This window comes from Orcinus orca, chromosome 17, assembly GCF_937001465.1.
Source record: "Orcinus orca chromosome 17, mOrcOrc1.1, whole genome shotgun sequence".
Classification (NCBI taxonomy): domain Eukaryota; kingdom Metazoa; phylum Chordata; class Mammalia; order Artiodactyla; family Delphinidae; genus Orcinus; species Orcinus orca.
This window is the reverse complement of record NC_064575.1, coordinates 25,936,341-25,947,402: the sequence shown is the minus strand read 5'-3', so window position 1 is coordinate 25,947,402 and position 11,062 is coordinate 25,936,341.

Here is an 11,062-nt window from a genome sequence, read left to right as displayed (position 1 = left end):
TAACAATGTTAATTCTATCCCGGAATTAAACAATTTAAGAAAGGTCCCCCAATTCCTGATAATCTAAGCAAATATTCTTAAGTCTTTTGGGGAAAGGATTGCAGTGATTAATATTGAATGTACTTGCCATGCTGGTTGTAGAGTCCCTCCACATAGGAATCTGTCCTCTTCTTTAGTCAGCATATTCTAAGCCTGAAAACAGGCTCAATTCCAAAAAAAAAAAAATAGGTGAAGATAAAATCTTTATCTATCTATCAATCTATCTCTCTATCTATCTATATATTTAGGTACAATACCCTTATGCCCTTGTTCATCCATCCTTGTGTTTTTTTGACTGTATAAATTAAGCAAGTCCATTGTTGACCACATATTTGCTTTCCTCTAGAAACAGTATGTTCTGTCAACCAGTTCATTATTTTGTGCAAACTGGATCCCTTCTGACAATCACTTTGATCTTACCACTCATTGCAGTAATTGTGCTCACCTTGCTCCTGCCATTTTAGCACCACTTAACTCTGATTGAAATCTTATTATCATTGCTATCAAGCTCTTTATAGCTTTTTCTATTATAAATCCTAATCTAAAGAGGAAGGTTACCACTGAATTTCTTCATGTTTCTGGTGCCGTTTATTTTTTGTTGCTGTTGTTTTTTGTTTTGTTTTTGTTTTTGTTTCCAGTGCATTCCTAATTACTTTAGTAATAGACAGTACTCAGAGTCCTCCTGTGGAACCCTGTGATGTTCTTATATTAAATAGTGTATCCTATTTCTCTCCCATGATGGTTCTGAAATTACTAATTCACTTAATGTGGGTCATTGCCTTTATTAATAACCATCTTAGAGGTATGTTAGCACTGTCTCTCGAAGTCCTTTCTGGGCTGTTAAATTCTATAACATAAGAAAGTGTTCCTGGATCTATCAGCTGTCCCTTAACCAAATTTGTTTCTACCTCTTTTCCCCCTTCATATGCCATCTCTAGATTCTGTCTCATCTTTACTTTCCCATCTGCTAGTACCTTCTAACCAGATTCTGCTGTTTCTTTGGCATATAATCTCTCTTCTTCCTTAATAGGTCTAGAACTTCCTCATTCTGGATGTTTTGGAATTTAACCTTTGTTGGCCAGATTTTATCTCTTCATAAGGGTGAATGTCTACATTTGCAGACCAAGGAGGTACAGAAGAACCTGGGAGTTCATGTTCCTTAACTGCATCTACTCAGATATTTTCTTACTAAGTCTTATGATCTGTCTTCTTCCCTATTGGTGCCCTTACCTTGGCATAGGAAAGCTACATGGCCTGAGATTTCAACCTTCTCTACTGCTACTTTTTCTGTCACTTCCCAAGGCTGGTCTTTTCTTCTGTCTGCCCTCTGGCTGCAGACAAAAGTTTACTAATAGTTACCAAGGAAGTCTTTTGGCTTTAACATTTTGCCTTGAATTTGTGATTAATTTTGCTCAGCCTGTTATTATCTTTCATTAATGAATTGATGACACTAAAAATAATCGTGCAATTCTGTTGTCCTTAGAGTTACCAATTCCTATATTTCCTAGGGGTCAAAAGTACTGCATCAGTCAGTGTTTTCACTTCCGCCAATGAAAATTTTAACAGATGTTCTATTACAGTTTTACAAGGATTATCAGTGGTCCACCTGTGACTGGTGATAAAACCCTCATTTTCAGCCATTAAGGGATCTCTCTGTAAAATCCCACTGTGGAATCTGCTTCCCAGGATGACTTTTGGTAGTGACTGTCTAGTTAGGTTTCCTGGCAAAATACAGAGGGTTGCATGCAAAAGGTTTACTGGGAAGTGCTTTGAGGAGATATACCTATAAAAATGCAATGAAAGTAGAATTAGACAGAGAGGAATGTTGATTCACATTGTTGTTGCAGCTTAGACCTCAGCATTTCCTACTGAGAACTCTGAAGCTCTGGTGACCCTTCAAAATTTTCCACAATTGAGAGCAAAGGCTCTCATTAACCAGCCCTCAGCTGCAGGCCATCTCTTAGGATGAGTAGAAACCTTAGGTGAAGCAGTTCCCTGAATCCCAGAATAATGCCTAATGAGGAGCTCAGCCTTGACTAATCACCAGTTGACATTCCCAGCAGCTGGCAGATGAGTGTGTTGGCCCAAAATAGGGGATCTCAGTGGAGCATCATTTTACATAAAACACATAGAAAATTCAGTCCAGTTTGTATGGAGTCATAAGAATTGAATGAGCAAAAAGAAGGGACATGAATATAACATCAACAGAGATAAATTTAATAAAAACACACAGTTATAAGTTGCCAAAGATGTTAATTACTATTAAATCATTGAATTAAGCAGCAGTTTGAACCAATGAAGTAAAACTTGATGATGTATTTCCAGGCTGTTATGAATATCTTTTGTATAGCTCTTAAAAAGTTGTAATACTTAATAGATGATAATAATCTTCCATTTATCTCAGTAACAATTTGCATTATTAATTTAAAATAAAGATTCAGTATTGGATATAAAAAGAATAGTCTTATTTTGCAACTCGTTGTAAAATTAACTGAATAAAAGTCAAAATAAGACAAATCTGTTTTTTGCCTCTTTCATCAGAGATCTCACAGATCACCAAGGGGCTAACTAGATTAGGGCAACCTTCTGGAGAGAAGAAAATAAATTACAAACTAATTTACTCCTTCCTAAATGTTTATTTTGCTTTTGTAATAAGATTACTCTTACATAGATGGCTGAGTTTGTAATTTGTAACACATAAATAAATTAGAATGGAAGAGATTTTATGTTTAGAATCTTTCTCAAGTTGAGTACTTAAAACTTAAAGAGTATGAGATGAGTGAAAATATAATAGTAACACTCCTACCTTTATTTCTAAAAGTTGACTGAAACTATGAAGATGAAAGAAAAATAAATGCTATAGGGCTCCCCTGGTGACACAGTGGTTGAGAGTCTGCCTGCCAATGCAGGGGATGTGGGTTCGTGCCCCAGTCTGGGAAGATCCCGCGTGCCACGGAGTGGCTGGGCCTGTGAGCCATGGCCGCTGAGCCTGCACGTCCAGAGCCTGTGCTCTGCAACGGGAAAGGCCACAGCAGTGAGAGTTCCGTGTACCGCAAATAAATAAATAAATAAATAAAATATAAAAATAAATAAATAAATTCTATAATCATTACTGAAGTACATTTGACTTTATGAGGAAATTTTATTAAATATGGTAAAGTGGATCCTCATTGAAGAATGTCAGTAATATGGGCCAATTTACAATAACATTTCCTAGAGTGCAGGGAAGTTCAAAGCTAGGAGAAATGGTGGCCTATAGAAGAGATACGTGTATCTTTTTTGTAGCCTACAGTGTGTATGTGTAATATGATACTTCATTGGCACGCAAATATAAACAATAAATGGGCAGTCCTCCATGTTAGTGCAACAAAGCTCCCAGGTCTGGTTGAGTACCTTGCATACCTGGAAGAGACAGTAGATAAAACATACACTAAATAAAACATGCTACCAGTGAAACTGACCATTTAGTCATAATTTCAATAAACATAGAAAAAGTAATGTAGGACAAATATGTAATCACCAAAGAAAAGTACAAGTTTAAAAAAATAGAATAATAGCAAATTTTAAGTCTTGGTCGCTTAGATCTCTGGAAAATGGCACATGTATATAAGAGATAATTTTCTAAAATAAAAGAGAAAAATATTATAAAACTTAATGGTTATAAATGTTTTATTATCTTTAGACAGGAATTTGAATCCTAGAGTTTCAAATTTGGATTTATAATTTTGCAAATGTAATTCCTCTATGTTTATTACTTATTTTATTATCTTTCTGTATAGGTTGTAGTGAATATCATATAAGAAAAATGTTACTCAACTCTTTGGAAGTAATTTTAGCTTTCCAGTTACGGACTGAAAATCATGTTTCTGTGTACTTCAAGATAAAAATGTTTACAAGTCCAGGTACATACTGCTTGCCACAAGACAGAGACAAGTTGTTGGGGCAAGGAAGATGAACTTTATTGGAAAGCCAGCAGACAAAGAAGATGGTGGATTAATGTCCTAAAGAACCATCTTCCCTGAGTCAGAATCCAGCCTTCTTTTATATTGAAAAGTGAGGAGGTAAAGTTCTGGTTCCAGCCAGACTCTAGAAAGGATGTGTTAATTTTTTCCTTCCTGCATCCATTCAGGGGTAGGCCTGATCAGGATGTTTCCTGTGAGCTAAACAAAAGTATTTTAGCTTAATGCTCATTACCTGGGAGGCAGGGTTCCCAGAGATGGGCCATTATGTATGATATAGGCAGCAAACCTTTAGTGATTAACTTGTAATAGAATGCAAAGTTCTTCCCTATTACGGAAAAGCTTTGAAATCTTTTATTTTCTAAAGTATAATACTAAATAGAATTTTGGAAACAACAAATAACACATTTCTCTCCTACAAGTTCCCCATTCTCAACCTCTAGCCACCAAAATAATGATTCTGATATTTCCCCTTCACTTCCCTTAACAAGTCACAATTAGGCATGGGCAGCAAGGATGAATTTTGTGAATAGTAGCTATAGGCATTTATAGAAAATTTTACAGTAGTCTATAGAAATTTAGCCTGTCAGCAATGTAGATACCACTTTAATCAAATAAGGAATTTTGTTAGACTACAATTTACTATAGTCATAATGATGACAGTAGGTTTCTAATAAATTTAAATTATTTAAACTATTATTTAAATTATATGTCACATATTTTGAAAACTTTTAAGATAGGAAATAAAACATTTTCAGTTGTAAATGTCCTAATTTCCTCCTCAATTAAGGCATGGTATTATCCAATGGTGAAAAAAATTTTAGATAGTTTTCTCTTTCTTCTGTCTATGGAAAAATGATTTTTTCATAATCAATGTAAAATGCATATATGAATATTTATTCAAGAATTAGATATTAATGAAATAACACATAAATATATTTAAAGTGTAAAACATTTTAGTTCAGCAAAATACACAAATTTAGTACTGTACTAAATTAGATAAAAATGAATTTTTTACATATAAGTCATTGATATTTATTTATTTACAATGCGACAGTGATCAAATCAGATGGAAAAAAGTCCTAAGAAACTTCCTGCTTCCATGTCTTGTTAGAAGAAAGGCATGGATGACATAGATCAATAACTTTCACAATTATTCTAATATCTATCTTCAAAATCACAAGACTTCAATAATTGAAATAAGTGAATAGAAAATTACTGCAAAACGAAATGGAAATTTGGGACCCACTGAATGATTTACTTGAAAAGCTGTTTCAAATACCAAAGACTGTATTATTGTAATTGTTCTCCATTTGAAATCTATTTCTATCCTGTTACAGAAGAATGGCAATAAGGCATATATATATATATATATATATATATATATATATATATATATATATATATATATATATATATATATATAAATCTCAGCAAAATTGACAAAACAGGTATTTGGTTATTTTCTTCACTATATTGAAAGTACAGTTTGAACCAGTTTCTCCTCATTCATTAATGAGTCTTTTCTTCCTTATTCTTTCACTGTATAAATAATTATTCACAATATAATCTATTTAAGCAAGGTTTACATGAACATAATTTTAATGTGAAATTCTGTATTATTTATTGAAAATTTCCACTATGAAAAGTCCTTTTACCAAGGCTTGATTTGTGACCCAAGATATGATCTATCCTGGAGAATGTTCCATGAGCACTTGAGAAGAAAGTGTATTCTGTTGTTTTGGATGGAGTGTCTTATAAATATCAATTAAGTCCATCTTGTTTAATGTGTCATTTAAAGCTTCTGTTTTCTTATTTATTTTCAGTTTGGATGATTTGCCCATTGGTGAAAGTAGGGTGTTGAAGTCCCCTACTATGATTGTGTTACTGTTGATTTCCCCTTTTATGGCTGTTAGCAGTTGCCTTATGTATTGAGATGCTCCTATGTTGGGTGCATAAATATTTACAATTGTTATATCTTCTTTTTGGATTGATCCCTTGATCATTCTGTAGTGTCATTCTTTGTCTCTTGCAATAGTCTATTTTAAAGTCTGTTTTGTCTGATATGAGAATTGCTTCTCCAGCTTTCTTTTGATCTCCATTTGAATGGAATATGTTTTTCCATCCCCTCACTTTCAGTCTGTATGTGTCCCTAGGTCTGAAGTGGGTCTCTTGCAGACAGCATATATACAGGTCTTGTTTTTCTATTCATTCAGTCAGTCTATGTCTTTTGGTTGGAGCATTTAATCCATTTATATTTAAGGTAATTATCGATATGTATGTTTCTATTAACATTTTCTTAATTGTTTTGAAATTATTATTGTAGGTCTTTTCCTTCTCTTGCATTTCCTGACTAGAGAAGTTCTCTTAGCGTTTGTTGTAAAGCTGATTTTGTGGTGCTGAATTCTCTTAGCTTTTGCTTGTCTGTAAAGGTTTTAAGTTCTCCACTGAATCTGAATGAGATCCTTGCTCTTTAGAGTAATCTTGGTTGTAGATTTTTCCCTTTCATCATATGTTCTGCCACTCCCTTCTGGCTTTTAGTTTCTGCTAAAAGATCAGCTGTTAACCTTATGGGTATTCCCTTGTATGTTATTTGTTGCTTTTCACTTGCCACTTTTAATATTTTTTCTTTGTATTTAATTATTGATAGTTTGATTAATATGTGTCTTGGCATATTTCTCCTTGGATTTATCCTGTATTGGACTCTCTGTGCTTCCTGGACTTGATTGACTATTTATTTTCCCGTATTAGGGAAATTTTCGAATATAATCTCTTCAAATATTTTCTCAGACCCTTTATTTTTCTCTTCTTCTTCTGGGACCCCTATAAGTCGAATGTTGGTGTGTTTAATGTTTTCCCAGAGGTCTATGTGACTGTCCTCAATTCTTGTCATTTTTTTTTTCTTTATTCTGCTCTGAGGTAGTTATTTCCACTATTTTATCTTCCAGATCACTTATCCGTTCTTTGCCTCAGTTATTCTGCTATTGATTCCTTCTAGAGAAGTTTCAATTTCATTTATTGTGTTGTTCATTGTTGTTTGTTTGCTCTTTAGTTCTTCTAGTTCCTTGTTAAATGCTTCTTGTATTTTCTCCATTCTATTTCCAAGATTTTGGATCACCTTTACTCTACTCTGAATTCCTTTTCAGGTAGACTTCCTACTTCTTCTTCACTTGTTTGGTCTGGTTTCTTTTTACCTTCCTCCTTCATCTGCTGTGCATTTCTCTGTCTTCTCATTTTGCTTAACTTACTGTGTTTTGGAGTCTAATTTTTGCAGGCTGCTGGTTTGTAGTTCCCATTGTTTTCAGTGTCTGCCCCCAGTGGGTAAGGTTGGTTCAGTGGGTGATGTAGGCTTCCTGGTGGAGGGGACTGGTGCCTGTGTTCTAGTGAATGAGGCTGGATCTTGTCTTTCTGGTGGGCAGGACCATGTCCAGTGGTGTGTTTTGAGGTGTCTGTGAACTTATTATGATTTTAGGCAGCCTCTCTGCTAATGGGTGGGGTTGTGTTCCTGTCTTGCTAGATGTTTGTCATGGGATGTTCAGCACCAGAGCTTGCTGAGCTGGGTTCTAGCATTGAGATGGAGATCCCTGGGAGAGCTCTTGCTGATTGATATTACATAGAGGGAGGTCTCTGGGTGTCCAATGTCTTGAACTCAGTTCTCCCACCTCAGAGACTCAGGCCTGACACCCAGACAGAGCACTGAGACCCCAACAGCCACATGGCTGGAGGATGGGAAAATCAAAGGATTTAGGTTTCTGGCCCTTGGATGGTGGCCCACTTGGTATTGGGGTTCCACAGCTCTGACTCAGTGGTTGGCATAGCTGCCCTGGGAGCTTTGGGGTGTTGGTTCTTTGCACCTGTGTGGAGAAGCGCTATGCACACCTCCACCTTCCCCCCTTCTCTTGATTTTGTTTTTTATTTTTTCTATTAAAAAAAAAACGTCTTTGTTTCTCTTTAGTTTTTATTTAAAAGTTTAGTTTTATTTATCACTTATATATCATCATTATGATATATAAGTGATAATAAACAAAAGGTGAAACCAACAAAAAAGAAAGGAAAGTGATATTAATACTCATTTGGTATATAAGATATATAGAAGAGCATAAGGAATAGAAGAATTTTGACAATATTCATTGGGAAAAAGAGTTAAATTAACACAATTAAATTATTACAAAAGTACTGAGTCTAGTGTTTTATTTAACATATTTAATTAAGTGCCTGTTACGTGCTTGTCATTTGACTATGACCTGGGCAAACAAATATGAACAGACAACTCCAAGCTAGCAGCTTACTATATAGTAGAAGATGTGACATTTGAAACAAAAGCAAATCCTTTTACAGGGATAGTTAAGTATGGTATACAATTATATAAGTATGTATGACTATCAAAAACTTGCAGTAAATGTTCAGTAGAATATTGAATCTAGGGAATTGATTTGAGAAAATAACTGATTTTTGAAGAGAATTAAAACCACTTAGAAAATTTTCAAAATAGCTTGTTTCATTTTAAAATAGTAAAATTAGATTATTAAAATATTAATTTAAATTAGAGAAAGTATTTCAAAAGTTAAATATTAATATCCAATTAATGTTTTATTATTTTAATTTTATTTCTATATTGTTATGAATTCATAATATTAATAAGATTGAGAATAAGATGTGGTTTAGAGTGGGACAGGGGATTTCTGAATTATCTCTAGTGGAGAACAGATATAAGAATAAAATGATGTGGGTGCAGAGGAAGACAGTCGAGGATTATTCAAAACAAAGTATTATTTTCAATAAATTATAACTTGGATACAAATAATGGAGCTTTGATCTTTTTGAGGATATTTAAATACTACCCTGACTATGAAGTTATATGATAATTCTTATGTCTGAGGAAGGTAGAAAGTGGAGAGGAAGAGCCAGCAGACCATTGAAACAGGAGAGGGTTGGACACATTATTAGTGTACCCAAAAGACCCAGAAATATCACCATCACATTATATTTCTCTAGAAATAGATCATGATAAGAGTCATGTGCTTAATTGCTCCTATGTGCCAGCATTATTCTTACAAAGGAAAAGTACTTCTAATGTTCATAACAACTTTACACACTACATATTTTATCTGAGTGGTACAAACACACATGCTTTTAGAGCCATTATTCAAAGGTCTATAGCTTCACTATTTAGCTTTTAAATGTGTTTACTACACCAAATGGGAAAAAATTAAAATATATTTTTGGAAGATTTTACTCCACTGAGCTGTGTCTATGACAACTATACATTTTGAGCAAAATATTGAGGCATAAGATCAGACCAGATTTGAAACTCTTTGGAAATTCCTTCCCATATCTGTTTTATAGTAGTCTTGCATTTTCAGAGAAATAAATATCACTGCTCTTTGGATAGAAGAATAGATTCTTATATAAGTGCTGACCTTAACACCTTTATCTACCACAGAGCCTTCTCTGTTGATTAACTTTTCAGGTTTATATATTTAACCACAGAAAACCTTATTTCTACATATTTTTTCAATCTATAAACATGCTTAAGTCTTTGTCCTGCTAAGAGCAAACAAAAGAAAATAGAATAATAATATCCTTTAACCTGTTCCCACACCTACTTGTGGCTTTAGTTGTATCTTTCCAATCACAGCTGCCTTTGATATGATAGTAGTCTACCTTTCTTTTCTGACTCATCCACCAAAAAATGGCTTTTAGATATGACTTTCTGTCAATGATGATCTGTGTTTCAGTATAACTCTGACATAACCTTTATGTGGCTTTCTACAGTATAACCCTCCATTCTCTCTGAAAGAAACCCCTTAATATACATAAAATCACTTCTTCCTAATTTTCTGAACATTTTCCCAATTCATTTCACAAACCATTTCACTTCTTTTGAATTTGGTCACCTTCCTTTCTCAGATGCTCAACACTCGTCCCTTGAAAGTTGCAAACTTTCCAGGGCTTTTACCTGAGCTACAAATGATCATACTAACATAAACTGTCAAAACTAAACTGAAGTGTCTACCTTCCCCCCTTCTTTTCTGTCAAGGAGATCATGCAATGTAACAGAGAAGAGATCAAATTATATTCAAAACCAATGAATAGAGAAAGTTTTGGGGTTTTTTGTTTGTTTGTTTGTTTATTGCATTACGTGGGCCTCTCACTGTTGTGGCCTCTCCCATTGCAGAGCACAGGCTCCGGATACGCAGGCTCGGCAGCCGTGGCTCACGGGCCCAGCCACTCCGTGGCATGTGGGATCTTCCCGGACCGCGGCACAAACCTGTGTCCCCTGCATCAGCAGGTGGACTCTCAACCACTGTGCCACCAGGGAAGCCCAATAGAGAAAGTTTTGAGGTAGAATTTCACAAGTTTTTTAGCTGTAATTATTTCATAATAATCTCTATTCTAACTTGAACTTCAAACATAAAAAGTGAAAACAGAAGTTCCATTTTTATCTTTATACCAGATAAATTTCTTCAACTATGTAATGTCACTGCTCACTGATACAGGCTTAGTTTTTCAAATTTTATCACACTGGCAAAGCCAAATGGTACTGACAGTAAAATGTTTGGGAAAGAATTAACCTGTAAGAGCAAACATCAGGGAAGGGTTTACTTTAGGCTTTTCATAAAATTACAGGCCAGCTTGTAAGAGAACTTTTATATTAAACTATTCAATGCTTCCCCTTTTTCCTCCCAATTAGTGTATGTTATTATAAAATAATTAATTAGAGAGTATCTTACCTCATATTGACCAGTTCATCTAATCACAACACTCTTTTCATTAATGTATTTTTGACTGTTACTCAAATAAGGAAATTTCTTCTTCCTCAAATATGCCCTTTATTACCTTATTTGTCAAAATATTCTCTTTTCTTTACCTGCTTCTTTACTTACTATTATCCTCGTATCTATACTTAGAATAACCATGGTGGAGCTAATCAAGATGAAATGGTGATGTGTGTCTTTGGAAATATTGCTTAAAAATAATGTATTGTTTGTCTATTTGTTAATTCTTAATTGTTCGTTAATTTTATATAATTTTATTAATAATTTTGGAAAATATAACGCAAA